Raw genomic sequence first — 16,958 nt, forward strand, 5'->3', positions numbered from 1 at the left:
AATCATCTTATGGGGAAACTCCTCTCACAAAGAGAAGATTTTCAAAATTCAGAAACGAGTCATTAGAATTATATCTGGTGTCAGTCCTAGATCATTATGCAGAGACTTCTTTAAGAAACTTGGTCTTCTAACTACTACTTCTCAGTACATATACTCATTGATGTCCTTTGTCACTTCCAACATGTCTCTTTTTACACAAAATAGTGCAAAACATGATTATAATACCAGAACCAAAAACAATCTGTATAAGGACTATAAAAGCTTAACATTAGTACAAAAAGGAGTCGAATACAGGGGTACTAATATACTCAATAACTTACCAGAGCATATCAAAGGTATTGAGGTCTTGTAAGCGATAACAATCAGTTTCAGAGTGAATTAAAGAACTTCCTGTTGGCCAACTCCTTCTACTTCACCAATGAATATCTGCACAAGGATTATAGCTCATAACTCTGTCTGTATTAGAATTGTACAATATCCATGTATCTGAGTAAAAATGAAAAAAAGAAAAAAAACTTTGACTCTTTCCACACCCCAGAGACTCCTCTCCAAGGGATCCATGGAAAACAATAAAAGTAATGTTAACAACAGGAAATCACAATGTACAGCTACCTGCATAACTTGCATTCTCTGAGCATTTCAGTAGGGTGCACTGTGTCTCCAATCAGAAATCAAACAATACCTCGATTGGATACACTACTGGTACCTCAAAGGATCATTTCAAGCTTAGGGTATGCATGCCATGGAACTTTATAGAAAGAAGGATGCCAATATGGATATTTCATTATGGAACTGGTGCACACTACAGCAATGTCATGTGAATATTTAATTGTTATCATGGGACACAAACCTTAAATCTGCCTCATAGTAGTTGCTGATCATTACACACAAATTTAGGCTTGTAGATACTCTTATGAGAATTCAATTGAATGGTGCCACTGCCCATTTTGGAGGCAACTAGGACGACTGTATTGAGCCATACAGTGCAAAACTATCTTCGCTTGATCAATTTGGTCCAGAGTCACAATCAATTGTGTTATCTTCTCTTCATGAGCAAGTGCAAAATTTACCTCTAGCATGCAGTTGCTTTCATTTAACAGGAAAGTAAGTCAGGTGTATTTTTGGTTAGTATCATGTACAAGTGACAGATGTCTCTTGTCACTATCCAGAGTAATGATGACTATATAATATTGGGCAAGATCTTCCAACCTAATGTGAAGTCATAACATCAAAATTTTGGAGTTGAATTCATATTTCTACATGATAATTCATGATCACACACTAATTGCTCTGTGAAAGCCTATTTCGATGGGGCAGGAATCGACAGAATTCAATGGCATGTGGTTGACATGATACCAGCTGAGCATGCTTCTGGCCAGTTGAAACTTACAGTGTATCATCATAGGAACCCTCCTTGAACACTGGACAACTTCAAGAGCGTGATTGCCAAAGAGTGGAACAGGATTCAATAGTAACATCCAGATAACCTTGTGGGCAGCTTCCCAACGTGGATCCAAGCATATTACAGTACAGAGGGTGAAGCAACACTATATTGCATGTTAATGCAGCAGCACATTTTGATTTCACAGATGTGCATATTTAAATAGACTGCTTTTATTTTGGTTATTCTTTTATTTTTATCAAACAATTATTGCTATTATTATTATTACTATTATTATTATTATTATTTTGCTTCATAAGGCTTATTCTTCCATTCCTCTCTCCCCTTGAATCAAAACCTACATGTGTTCCACAATATGCTAATACCATGGAAGTTATTCCTTGTTGTCTTAATATATATCCTCTCATCCTGTCACTTCTTCTTGTCAGTGTTTTCTATATGGTCCTTTCTTTGCCAATTCCACAGAGAGCCTCCTCATTCCTAACCTTATCACTCCACATAATTTTCAACATTCCATTGTAGCACCACATCTCAAACACTTTGATTCTCTTCTGTTCCAGTTTTCCCATGTCCATGATTCACTACAACACAATGCTGTGCTCCAGATATACATTCTCAGAAATTTCTTCCTCAAAATATGGCCTATGTTCGATACTAGTAGACTGCTTTTGGTCCTTTGTTTGTGATAGTCTGCTTTTTTATGTCCTACTTGCTTCATCCAACATGGGTTATTTTGCTTCCAAGATATGAGAATTCATTTAATTCATCTGTATCACCTGATAAAAGCTTTCAATCACCTAATTATGGATTTGTGGTTAGAAGAGGGATTTCATTTTGAACATTTTGTGATATCCCCATTCTGATAATAAAACAATTATAAACATATAAAGACTAAGCATTTGAGTGTTTGACTGACTGTTAGCCTAGAGGGGTGCTGATGAGTATCCACAACAACACTGATGTGCCTTTACTTAAGTTGGTTCCAATTGAATAGGCCTCATTATTTGTGCTGTCTGTGTAGCAATCAGTTTGCATTAGTTTACAGTACATTGTGTGTATCTAACAATGTCTTTATAAACCTGATCAGGCTAATGCTGTATTGCCTCCTTATGTGATGTATCATTGTAGCTTTGCATCAGGAAGGCTATTCTAGTAAGAAAATAGCAACGAAAGCTCCATGGCCCAATCTACAATGGTGTATACATTTCAGCAGTTCAGGAAACTGGTGACAATGAAAGTGTTTCAGTGATCTGGAAGACCTCAAGTAACACCATACCAAGAAGCTCAGTTCACATGTGAGCAGAGTAAACATCACAGGACTGGTACTGCACCTGAAATTCATGAGGAAGTGAACAGTATGTAAGCAGCTCCAATTTCTGTTGCAAAAGTGCAACACTGTCCCCATGAACAAGGTTTAAAGTGGTGTATAGTGGTCAAGATACCTTTATTACACAAACAAAGTAAGATGAAATTATTGTAATGGACATGGCAACATAAAAACTGGATTTAAGTTTGACGTGTCTGGGAACCACCATCGAATGTTTGTTCATTGACTTCCTGGAGAATGTATGAAGAGTCAGTGTGTAACCCAAATGGTGAAGCACGGTAGAGGAATGGTCATGGGAGGGAGGGGAGGGGGGGAGAGATGCTTTATGGATGATGAAGTCAATGATCTCATGAGAATTAATGGAACATTAAAGAAGAAAGGAAATCACAGGAGATACTGGTTAATAATGCAGTTCTATCTCGCAAGAGACTTATTAATTGAGGGTTTGTTCTGCAGCCAGACAATGGTCCCAAATATGCTTCTAAAGAGTGCAGAGGGAATGTCAATAGAAAAGTGTGGGCAACTGAAGAGTATGATTTGGCCAATTCAGCCACCTGACTTAAATCCCACTGAAATCTTGTGGGATGAACTTGACAGAGAGGTCGGAAAGCTGATGTCATCTAAAGTTGAAGACCTATGGAATAATTTACAGATGTGATGGACTGGAATATCTGCAAAGAGACAATACAAAATTTTATCTCCAGAATGTCCAGAGTTTGTGCAGCTGTTCTGATGGCAAAAGATGGTTTAAGAGGCTGAATATAAACCAAATTGTATCATACTTAATTATATAGAAGCAAAATATTTATTTTGTCGATCTGTTCAGCACATACAATGTGTTTGTACATTGAAATAAAGTATATTGTTTTTATCATGGATTACTGAAAACTTTTGACCAGAAGTATACTTCTTGATCACCAAGTTTGTTGTTAAATTTCTTGCTGTTCTAATTTCGGCTACTTCTCTCCACTTTTGTCTTTTCCCAGTTCGTTCTCAATTCATATTCTGTATACATTAGATCCTTCATTCCGTTCAACAATTCCTATAATTCTTCTTTGCTTTCACTCAGGGTAGCATTTTTATCAGCAAATCTTATCATTTATATCCTTTCACTCTGAATTTTAATCCCATCCTTGGACCCGTCTTTTGTTTCTGTTGTAGCTTCTTTGATGTATAGATTGAACAGTGGGGCCAGAAGACCACATACCTGTCTTGCACACTTTTTAATGCAAGCACTTCATTCTTGGTCTGCCAGTCTTATTGTTCCCTCTTGGTTCTTGTACATATTATGTATTACTCATCTTTCCATTTAGCTTATACCTATTTTTCTCAGAATGTTGAACATTATGCACCCTTTTAAATTGTTGAACGCTTTTTTTTATGTTGACAGATCTCTTAGTGTGTTGTGACTCTTCTTCAGTCTAGCTTCCATTATCAAGCTCAGTGACAGAATTTCTTTTCTAGTGGCCAGGTCATAAGTACCACAATTTAGCATTCAGATAGCATCACTTCCTCAGGGGCTATGTGTTCATTAGATAGTGACTTCCAGTAATGCAGATATCAACACCAGTGACAACTTTAACTGCCCAGAAAAGAGAGGGAAGGGTTTAAAAGCAGAAAAGCAACATGAAGATTCTGTCATAAATATTTAGCTTTTCTGTTATCATCTACTCACCAAATTTGCTTGTCTATCTACATAAATTTTGCTCCATCTTGCATATTGGATTATTGGTTAAATCAATATGAACTCTGTAAGCCACACCAGTGATTATTTCATCACCACATCAGATGCATGACCACTTTCAGTATGTTGTGAACAAAAGACTGCTTGTTAGTGGCACAGTGTTCCTATCCACACATGGTTTGCATAAGGAATTCCAACTTGTACTTCTGTGTTGTGTAATGCTGTTGTTTCAATAAATGTTGTACAATGATGATAAAGCTAGTGATGAGGTTGTTTGAATAATTCACTAATTCACACTTACAGTTTTCTGGACTGAGTCTAAATAGTGCAACTTCTCCAACTACAGCGAAAGCAACAGAAAACCTAAAACATAAATGAATTATTCAAGTTCTTATTCCAGCTGTATTGATTTAAGATATATTATTGAGTATATAGTTTATAGGTTGCTGATACATTCACTGTAATTTGTTCATGTAGAAACATTTTAGTTGAAGAAATATTCAAAATTTACAATTCACACATATTGTGAAAATCACACACCTGTTAAATAGACTGAGGAAAAAGGGAGTTCTTTTTGAGCGGTCAGCAGAATACAACAAAACATATGACATACTAAATATTTAACTGAAGTCATAAATATTTTTGGTAACTTTTACTTGTGGAAAACAATATGTGCTCACAACATATGGCCTGCAGCATTGGTATCGGAACCATGTTACAGTACAAATGTGTCAACAGGTCACAGCAGTAGACTGCATTTGCCTCCAAAATGTGGACATCCAGGGGAAAAATAAAAAAATACAAAAATGTAAATCAGGAATTGCGTGTGAGATAAAATTCTTTAACGCCATATGACGTACTATTTTAAGGCAACTCTCTTCAAACACAGAAAATACTTTTAGGCCCAAAGTAAGCCTTCAGGACTATACATGGAGTTACTGCAGCTCATGCAGGCCTCTATTCTTACACTGACACAGCAGTAGCTGTACTAGAGTATGAACTTTATTGTTACCTTTTAGATTAAGGCAGTCATCTGCAAATCAGAAACTATTTAAATTAGTTTAGGAAGCCAGTCCACTCATACCAGCACTGGAAATGTGTCAGTTTTGTAACTAATTGCTGCAGTAATAATGGCTCAACCTAACAGGAGTTACAAGTTATGAAACTGTGGATATTTCAGTTTCTTCTGTTATTTTTGACATGGTATCAGGGTTTGTATCATACAATATACACATATAATGATGAAAACAATCAATTAATAACAAAATTATTTAATTGGATAGATAAGAAATGTACTCACCAAGTGGCAGCAGAACATATGCATACAAGATGGTTCTAACTGGCAAGCTTTCGGAGCCAGTGGCTCCTTCTTCAGGCAGAAGTGTTGAAGGGGAAAGAAGAGGGGTGAAGGAAAAGGGCTGGGGAGGTCAAGTAAAAGGGGTAGATTTTGGGAAAGTCACCTAGAACTGTGGATCAGGGGAGACTTACCATAGGAGATAAGAAGGGAAGACTGATTGTTGGGGACTGCTTTGGATGAGACCTCAAAAACGGAGAGCTTAAAGGTGGAAGACAGGGTAATATGCAGACAGAAATTACTGCTTAAACATCATGCATTAGTTAATAAGAGTAAAAAGTTAAGTGCATTATAGAGGTGGAAGGGGGACACTGAAAAATAAATGGGAAAGACAATTAAAGGTGCAGAAAACTAAAATGGAGTGAAGCAAAGAGTAGTTACAGTAAAGAAATGCTGAGACAGAAGAAATTAACATAGATTAAGGCCAGGTGGGTGGTGAGAACCAAGGATATGTTGTAGTGCTAGTTCCCACCAGTGGAGTTCTGAGAAACTGGTGTCTGGGGAAACAATCCAGATGGCGTATGTGGTGAAACAGGTGCCGAGGTCACAAATGTCATGTCATAGAGCATGCTCTGCAACAGGATATTGTGAGTTCCCTGTATACTCCCTCTGCCTATGCCATTCATTGTAATTGATAATTTAGTAGTAGTGATGCTGATGTAAAAGGCCAAACAGTGTTCACATAACAGATGGTATATAATGTGTTGTTTTGGAGGTTGCTCTCCCTTTGATAGTGTATGATTTGCCAGTTACAGGGCTGTTATAGGTGGTGGTAGGAGGGTGCATAGGGCAAGTCTTGCAGTGGGGATGGCCACAGGGGTAGGAGCCATAGGGTAGAGAGATGGGCACAGAAGGAACTTGGTGTCTGACAGGATTATTCCAGTGATTGGCAGGGCGATGGAACACTATTCTACGTGTGGTGGGCAAAATTATAGACAGCATGGATCTCATTTCATGGCAATATTTTGGGAACTCATGGCCCTGTTGAAGTAGCTGATTAACACATTCTAGATTAGGATAATACTGAGTCACCAATGGTGTGTTCTGAAGTTGTTTTTTGGAGGGATCAGTAGTACCAGAATTGGATGTGATGGCCCAGGATATCTGCTTCTTAACTAGGCTGGTGAGGTAATTACAGGGTGTTTCAAAAATGACCAGTATATTTGAAACGGCAATACAAACTAAACGAGCAGCGATAGAAATACACCGTTTGTTGCAATATGCTTGGGACAACAGTACATTTTCAGGCAGACAAACTTTCGAAATCACAGTAGTTACAATTGTCAACAACAGATGGCGCTGCGGTCTGGGAAACACTATAGTACGATATTTTCCACATATCCACCATGCCTAGCAATAATATGGCGTAGTCTCTGACTGAAATTACCCGAAACCTTTGACAACGTGTCTGGCGGAATGGCTTCACATGCAGATGAGATGTACTGCTTCAGCTGTTCAATTGTTTCTGGATTCTGGGGGTACACCTGCTCTTTCAAGTGTCCCCACAGAAAGAAGTCACAGGGGTTCATGTCTGGCGAATAGGGAGGCCAATCCACGCAGCCTCCTGTATGTTTCGGATAGCCCAAAGCAATCACACGATCATCAAAATACACTCCTGGAAATTGAAATAAGAACACCGTGAATTCATTGTCCCAGGAAGAGGAAACTTGATTGACACATTCCTGGGGTCAGATACATCACATGATCACACTGACAGAACCACAGGCACATAGACACAGGCAACAGAGCATGCACAATGTCAGCACTAGTACAGTGTATATCCACCTTTCGCAGCAATGCAGGCTGCTATTCTCCCATGGAGATGATCGTAGAGATGCTGGATGTAGTTCTGCAGAACAGCTTGCCATGCCATTTCCACCTGGCGCCTCAGTTGGACCAGCGTTCATGCTGAACGTGCAGACCGCATGAGACGATGCTTCATCCAGTCCCAAACATGCTCAATGGGGGACAGATCCGGAGATCTTGCTGGCCAGGGTAGTTGACTTACACCTTCTAGAGCACATTGGGTGGCACGGGATACATGCGGAAGTGCATTGTCCTGTTTGAACAGCAAGTTCCCTTGCCGGTCTAGGAATGGTAGAACGATGGGTTCGACGACGGTTTGGATGTACCGTGCACTATTCAGTGTCCCCTCGACGATCACCAGAGGTGTACGGCCAGTGTAGGAGATCGCTCCCCACACCATGATGCCGGGTGTTGGCCCTGTGTGCCTTGGTCGTATGCAGTCCTGATTGTGGCGCTCACCTGCACGGCGCCAAACACGCATACGACCATCATTGGCACCAAGGCAGAAGTGACTCTCATCGCTGAAGACGACACATCTCCATTCGTACCTCCATTCATGCCTGTCGCGACACCACTGGAGGCGGGCTGCACGATGTTGGGGCGTGAGCGGAAGACGTCCTAACGGTGTGTGGGACCGTAGCCCAGCTTCATGGAGACGGTTGCGAATGGTCCTAGCTGATACCCCAGGAGCAACAGTGTCCCTAATTTGCTGGAAATTGGCGGTGTGGTCCCCTACGGCACTGCGTAGGATCCTACGATCTTGGCGTGCATCCGTGCGTCGCTGAGGTCTGGTTGCAGGTCGACGGGCACGTGCACCTTCCGCCGACCACTGGCGACAACATCGATGTACTGTGGAGACCTCACGCCCCACGTGTTGAGCAATTCGGCGGTACGTCCACCCGGCCTCCCGCATGCCCACTATATGCCCTCGCTCAAAGTCCGTCAACTGCACATACGGTTCACGTCCACGCTGTCGCGGCATGCTACCAGTGTTAAAGACTGCGATGGAGCTCCGTATGCCACGGCTAAGTGGCTGACACTGACGGCGGCGGTGCACAAATGCTGCGCAGCTAGCGCCATTCGACGGCCAACACCGCGGTTCCTGGTGTGTCCGCTGTGCCGTGCGTGTGATCATTGCTTGTACAGCCCTCTCGCAGTGTCCGGAGCAAGTATGGTGGGTCTGACACACCGGTGTCAATGTGTTCTTTTTTCCATTTCCAGGAGTGTATTCATTCAGGAAATTAAAGACGTCGGCCGTGCGATGTGGCCGGGCACCATCTTGCATAAACCACAAGGTGTTCGCAGTGTCGTCTAAGGCAGTTTGTACCGCTACAAATTTACGAAGAATGTCCAGATAACGTGATGCAGTAATCGTTTTGGATCTGAAAAATCTAATGATTCCTTTGGAAGAAATGGCGGCCCAGACCAGTACTTTTTGAGGATGCAGGGACGATGGGACTGCAACATGGGGCTTTTCGGTTCCCCATATGCGCCAGTTCTGTTTATTGATGAAGCCGTCCAGGTAAAAATAAGCTTTGTCAGTAAACCAAATGCTGCCCACATGCATATCACCATCATCAATCCTGTGCACTATATCGTTAGCGAATGTCTCTCGTGCAGCAATGGTGGCAGTGCTGAGGGGTTGCCGCGTTTGAATTTTGTATGGATAGAGGTGTAAACTCTGGCGCGTGAGACGATACGTGGACGTTGGCGTCATTTGGACCGCAGCTGCAACACGGCGAACGGAAACCCAAGGCCGCTGCTGGATCACCTGTTGCACTAGCTGCGCGTTGCCCTCTGTGGTTGCCGTACGCGTCCGCCCTACCTTTCCAGCACGTTCATCCGTCACGTTCCCAGTCCGTTGAAATTTTTCAAACAGATCCTTTATTGTATCGCTTTTCGGTCCTTTGGTTACATTAAACCTCCGTTGAAAACTTCGTCTTGTTGCAACAACACTGTGTTCTAGGCGGTGGAATTCCAACACCAGAAAAATCCTCTGTTCTAAGGAATAAACCATGTTGTCCACAGCACACTTGCACATTGTGAACAGCACAAGCTTACAGCAGAAAGACGACGTACAGAATGGCGCACCCACAGACTGCGTTGTCTTCTATATCTTTCACATCACTTGCAGCGCCATCTGTTGTTGAAAATTGTAACTACTGTAATTTCGAAAGTTTGTCCGCCTGAAAATGTACTGTTGTCCCAAGCATATTGCAACAAACGGTGTATTTCTATCGCTGCTCGTTTAGTTTTTATTGCCGTTTCAAATATACCGGTCATTTTTTAAACACCCTGTATGTGCAGTGAAGGCTGAGGTGCAAATGGTGGTTTATTGCTGGAAAGGGTCTGCATCCAAACAAATAAGTTTGCCTCAGATGCCAAGGCTATATGGAAGGGAATGTCTGACATAGAAAGGATGGCGACTGTCAAAATGTAAGTACTGTTGTTTGTTGATAGGTTTAATGTGAATGGACGTGTGTAGCTGGCCATCAGTGAGGGCCAGGTCAACATCAGGCAAAGTGGCATGGAATTCAGGATAGGACCATGTCAGATTCAATTCGGAGAAGATATTCAGAGATTTCAGGAATTTTAGCAGGTCAGCTTACCCATGAGTCTATATGGTAAAGTTGTCATTAGTTGATCAACAATCTATCTTTTCTTCTCATCTTGTACGGTATATCTCCCCCGATCCGTCGTTCTGGGTGACTTTCTTGGGATCTATCCCTTTTCCTAGACCTCCCCAGTCCTCTTCCTTCACCCCTCTTCTTTCCCCTTCAACCCTTCTGTCTGAAGAAGGAGCTACTGGCTTCGAAACCTTGCCAATTACAACTCTCTTTTATCTGTGTGTTCTGCTGCCACTTGGTGAGTCGATTTTTTATCTATCCAATTAAATAATACAATATACACAGTTTATCACTAGTAACAAGTATCCACAGCATTAAGATAAAAGTTGCTAACAGACAATTTAACTCATTGTTGTATTTATTTTCAATTTAATCATTGAAAGTACACAGTAGCAGTGAGAACTAAAACATGCACTGCATGGTAAATGGAAATATGAAGTAAAATGTCTAACAGGGAGAAAATTATTCATTTTATCATTTTCTCTCACAATATGGTAGTGACAGTTCATTATCACATTTCAATTCATCAACTTTTTCATTTGAAAATGTTGAAAATTGGTCTGAAATGAAACAATGTATCTTTATTTATTATTACCTCACAATTTATGATGTGGTTACTTCCTCCAGGGTTTCTTTTATTATGAGCAGTATGTCTTGATGACAGTCCTCCATGGACATAGCTTAAACAAATCATAGAAGCCCTCTCCACAGTAGAGAAGTAACTTTCAGTGTGATAAGGATATTTTGTTAGTGACACACTAGCTTGTAAATTTATTCTGTTCATTGGCTGTAGCCTGTTAAAATGTGCAAAATGGTATTGACCCATCTAACAGAAGTAAATTAATGCCATGCTGCTAAACATTTATAGTAAAAAACCTAGATCATAAATTTTGAAAATTACAAGTCAGTTAACGTGAGTTTTGCTTTAGCAGTTTGTTCTGTATGTGAAAATTGCCAGATGCACTATGTTTTGGATCTCTAAACTGTAGGTTCCCATCAAGTATAGCCTGCAAGGGAGATCACGTACCACAGAAGCCATGTCTAGTTAAGTATCATGTTTGAGTTATCTTAACTTTAAAAACTGTTTTACTTTCTTTCATTAATCTAAATAGTGACAAACTGCCACTTTCATGTTTTTTCAAGTAATCTGCGACTATGCTAAGATACAAATAAATTCTGTACACATTGCATCAAGTCCAACGTTACATGAAAGAGAAATCAACACTCCCTGTTGTAGGATACAATGATGAGAAATATAAGATAAGTCTGTGAGAGATTGTATCTACCACCACATAACACCCATTGGCACACATCTGTATTTATTTACTCCGCCACTACTCATATCAGTACAGTGGTGCATCATCAATACCCATCTTAACACTGATACCATTTACATGCCAACAGCGATTATCAGTTCTTTAGGTGGCCAAGGAGAACTTCAGAACACTAAATGTCGTGAGCATGTAGGTTTATCTGTAGGGACAGCTGCACTGATCCAGAGTGTGCAGCTCAGTGCCACTGATGAAGATATATGCTCCACTAGCACTACAGACAATGCAGGGGAGGAAGCTCCTATCAAACTACCAATAGGATTAAGCTGGACAGAGGAACAACATCGGCAAGTGCCAATTGTGGGATGCTTTCAGATCTGGAGTATATTAACATTGGGGATCATACCCCAATTAACCAGTGCTCATATAGAGTATCACAGTCTCAATAGCAGATAATGTGGGAGTAAGTCGAGAAGATGGTGTGAGATGACATCACTGAATGAATGTTCAGAGAGTCCTTGGCCCACTCCTGTGGTTCTTGTGAAGAAGAAAGATGGCACATAGTGATTCTGTGTCGACTACTGTTACTGAACAAATTCAAGAAAAAATTATGTTTGCTCATTGCCACGCATTGGTGACACACTAGATTGTTTGAATGGAACACAGTATTTCCCTAATATGGACACGCAGGACAGACAGGGACTGGCATTTTAAGGTTGACAAGGCTGACCAGGAAAAGAGTGCCTTCATCAAACATGATAGCCTTCACGAGTTTAAAGTTATGTCGATTGGGCTATATGACGCTCCAGCCCATTTCGAGTGTATGCTTCGACACTTTAAAGAGACAACGTGTCTTTGCCATATGAACGACACTGTCATTATGTCGAAGACATTTGAAGAACATCTAAGTCATTTGACAACTGTATTGAAGTATGTACAGACTGTAGGCCTCCATCTGAGTCCGAAAAGTGGCTCTTCATAGCCTAAGAAATAAAAATCTTTGGACACCTAGTTAATAGCAATGGAGTTTGTCCTGAGTCAGCGAAAATAAGAGCAGTCGCAGATTTTCTGACTCCCTGACAAATTCATGATGTGAGAAGTTTCCTTGAAATGTGCTCATGCTGCCAGCAATCTGTGAAGGATATCTGTATCAAGGCACTAGAACTTCAGCTGGGGGATGCCAAATTTCTCTGCAGCTATGCAAGAAAGCCCTTTCCTTGTCCTTAAGGAGGCGCTAACTTCTTCTCCTGTCTTAGCATTGTATGATGAGAACGCTGAGACAGAACTTCACACTGACACTAATAGTTTTGGGATGTGTGCAGTTCTAGTACAAATTCCGAAAGGTGCTGAAATGGTGATAGCTTATGCTACCAGAGTACTGTCCAAGTTCGAGAGGAACCATGTTACACCTGATAAAGGGTGTCTTGGAGTTGTTTGGGCCACCAACAAGTTACCAAGCGAGGTGGCACAGTGACTAGCACATTTGACTCGCATTCGGGAGGACGACAGGTTCAATCGCGTGTCCAGCCATCCTGATTTAGGTTTACCAGGATTTCCCAAAATAGCTCGAGGCACATGCGGCATGGTTCCTTTGAAAGGGCACAGCCGACTTCCTTCCCCATCCTTCCCTAATCTGAAGAGACCAATGACCTCGCTGTTTGGTCTACTACACCAAGCAACCCAAACCCACCAACAAGTTATGGTTATATTTTTTTGGCGAACCAACCAATGTTGTGATGGATCGCCATTCTCTGTGCTAGCTGTCTAGCCTGAATGGCCCATCGGGTCAACTGCAAGAATGGCACTGAGACGTTCAGGAGTATGACGTCACAGTGATACACAAAAATGGACGCCGACTGCCTTTCAAGAAATCCACGGCACTGTGTATAAAATATCAGTCATCATCGCGTTAAAAGACCTTGCTGCAGAATAGAGGGAACATCCAGCACTTTGCAAACTGCAAAAGCCTTGAAGAAGGAGTAACCAGTCAAAGGAGAATTCCAATTAAGTAAAAGAGCGTTGTATAAAAGGAAATACGATCCAGTGATGCATAAATGGTTCTCATCATCGCAGGTATTCTACATGCAGCAATGCTGAAGTTTTTTCACAACACTCACATCTAGTCAGAAGTCTGTAGACAGAATCAGATTCAGGATTTAAAGTACATGAATGAATGAATAACAGTCTTCATTGACTACTTCATGTACTTTGCTGTCACCAAAACTAGTCAACTGCTGAGTTACAAGATTCCTTGTAGAATACATCAATCTGGAGTACGAAACACCATGTGTGATGATGACTTATTGTGAAAAAGTTGGATAGTCGTGATTAGTGTCAGAAGTAATTTCACATTGTGAAATCACCCATAGGATGACAACTGCCTGCCACGAATGGCGTCACACAACGCTTTAATAAGATGTTTCCAGATATGGTCTCAATGTACATTGACGTTGAGTACAGAAATTGGTATGCAACATTGCCAGTTGTGACATTTACGTACTACTTAGTGTACCAAGACACCACAGATCTCACACTGTTCTTTCAGCTCCATGGTCATGAGGCTGAAATGAGAATCGGTAAACTGTTCCCATTTCAACCAGACTATACTCAGGGTGACCACGATTACGTGCTGGAAAGCAGTACCTCCGAATTTGTATCACAACGAGAGAGCAATTTGTTGATACCATAACTGCGGAATGTTTGACTTTGTTGACAGAGCTACAACTTCACCTCTGCTTGCACCGTCTCTATCAGAGTGAAGTCAGAGGTGTTCTTTGTTGTTGTTGTAGTGGTCTTCAGAACTGAGACTGGTTTGATGCAGCTCTCCATGCTTCCCTATCCTGTACAAGCTTCTTCATCTGCCAGTACTTACTGCACCCTGCATCCTTCTGGATCTGCTTAGTGTATTCATCTCTTGGTCTCCCTGTACGATTTTTACCCTCCACACTGCCCTCCAATACTAAATTGGTGATCCCTTGATGCCTCAGAACATGTCCTACCAACCGGTCCCTTCTTCTTATCAAGTTGTGCCACAAACTCCTCTTCTCCCCAATTCTATTCAGTATCTCCTCATTAGTTATGTGATCCACCCATCTAATCTTCAGCATTCTTCTGTAGCACCACATTTCGAAAGCTTCTATTCTCTTCTTGTCCAAACTATTTATCGTCCATGTTTCACTTCCATACATGGCTACACTCCATACAAATACTTTCAGAAACGACTTCCTGACACTTAAATCTATACTCTTTGTTAACAAATTTCTCTCCTTTAGAAACGCTTTCCTTGACGTTGCCAGTCTACATTTTATATCTTCTCTACTTCGATCATCATTAGTTATTTCGCTCCCCAAATAGCAAAACTCCTTTACTATTTTAAGTGTCTCATTTCCTTATCTAATTCCCTCAGCAGCACCCGATTTAATTCGATTGAATTCCATTATCCTCGTTTGGCTTTTGTTGAGGTTCATCTTATATCCTCCTTTCAAGACACTGTCCATTCTGTTCAACTGCTCTTCCAAGTCCTTTGCTGTCTCTCACAGAATTACAATGCCATCCGCGAACCTCAAAGTTTTAATTTCTTCTCCATGGATTTTAATACCTGCTCCGAATTTTTCTTTTGTTTCCTTTACTGCTTGCTCAATATACAGATTGAATAACATCGGGGAAAGGCTACAACCCTGTCTCACTCCCTTCCCAACCACTGCTTCCCTTTCATGCCCCTCGAGTCTTATAACTGCCACCTGATTCCTGTACAAAGTTTTGGAAACAGATGAAAATCGGAATGGCAGAACATGGGACTGTATGGAGGATGATCGATGATAGTGAATCTGAGACACTGCACTGCTGCAGGTGTTGCAGCGCCCATGTGTTGATATGCTGAAGGAGAGGGTGCTCCATGTGTGGACGAACTCTTCGAATTCGAAACTCGATTACAGTATATGCTTCTCACACATTGACATATTTACATTATACACTGCTATGTTATATCTACAATTCGTAACCCTTGAGGGGCAGGGGGCTGCTAATGCATAGACATGAAGAATAAATATATAGGCTGTTATTATCGTTCGTTTTATTTAAAAAGCTTTAAGAGTGTTCACAAAAAATTCTGAGGCATTACTTTTCAGCACTCCTTCATACATGAAACGCCTCATCACAAAGACCGAAGAAACTACACAACTGGCCCACCTACGGATACTAGACATCCAAAAGGAAGACCGAGACTGCTCTAACACCAAGCACTGGCCGTTGAGATACAGCTCAGGACTCTTGGTGCGGATTTTTATGGCTGTACAGTAAGTGGGACTATCAGAAAAGTCAATACAAGAAGGAAGGAAGGAAGGAAGATTGGGTTTAACGACCTGTAGACATGAAGATCATTAGAGTTGGAGCACAATCTCGGATTTTGTCAAGGATGGGGTAGAAAATCAGTTGTGCCCTTTCGAAGGAATCATCACGGCATTTGCCTGGAGAGATTTAGGAAAATCATGGAAAACCTAAATAAGTATGGTCACATGTGGGGTTGAACTGTTGTCCACCCGAATGCGAGTCCAGTGTGCTAACCACTGCATCACCTCACTTGATAAAAGTTAGGATAGCACTACCTTGGACCATATAATGTTCTTCATCGTTGAGTATCAGAAAGTGATACAGACATCAATAATTCGTCCAATGCAGATCTGCAGTTAGCATATTTCTTATTATTCACTACTCCGTATGTGCATATTACTTATTTTCAAGTGACAAGTACTGTAGATGAATAGAAATACTCCAAAGAAAATTAAAAATTCTGTACAGTCTCTCCAAGTTATGTTGTCTCAGATATCAGTCAGCTGAAAATAAGCTGTATACTCAAAACTACAAGGTGTACAACTTTGCTTTCGCCGTTTGCCAATAGGTGGCGACAATGGTAAGTAGCGGTCGAAAGAAACAGATCGCAGATGTCAGGCAGTTAGCTTGGACCACCGCCAACATAACCTCACTCAAACATTAGTCGATTTGTGTTTACATCATAAAGTTGTTCTTGATTGAAAATGACAGTTTACGAGCCTAATTCTCGTCGTTTGCGGGAGGTGTTACTGTTTTGATTCAATATGAGTCTCATCGAATGCTCTGAAGTATGTATGGTAAGGAAGCTGTTAGTGAAAGTGGTTTCAACGCTTCAAGAAAGGTAATTTTAACTTCGTAGACCGGCATAGTAGTGGAAGAGAGAATGTTTTCGAAGATGCAGAATTGGAGACATTGCTGAGTCAAGACTCAGCGTCAAACTCAAGAAGAATTGGCACGATTAGTAGGAGTGACACAGCAAGCCATTTCAAAACGTCCCAAGGCTATGGGTATGATTCAGAAAGAAGGAACTTGGGTCCCGTGTGAGCTGAAACCAAGAGACGTTGAATTGCGTTTGTGTTTCTGAACAGTTGCTTCAGAGGCAAAATTGGAAGGGACTTCTGCATCGCATTGTGAACGGGGACGAAGAATGGGTTCATT

This window comes from Schistocerca gregaria, chromosome X (assembly GCF_023897955.1).
Source record: "Schistocerca gregaria isolate iqSchGreg1 chromosome X, iqSchGreg1.2, whole genome shotgun sequence".
Classification (NCBI taxonomy): Eukaryota; Metazoa; Arthropoda; class Insecta; order Orthoptera; family Acrididae; genus Schistocerca; species Schistocerca gregaria.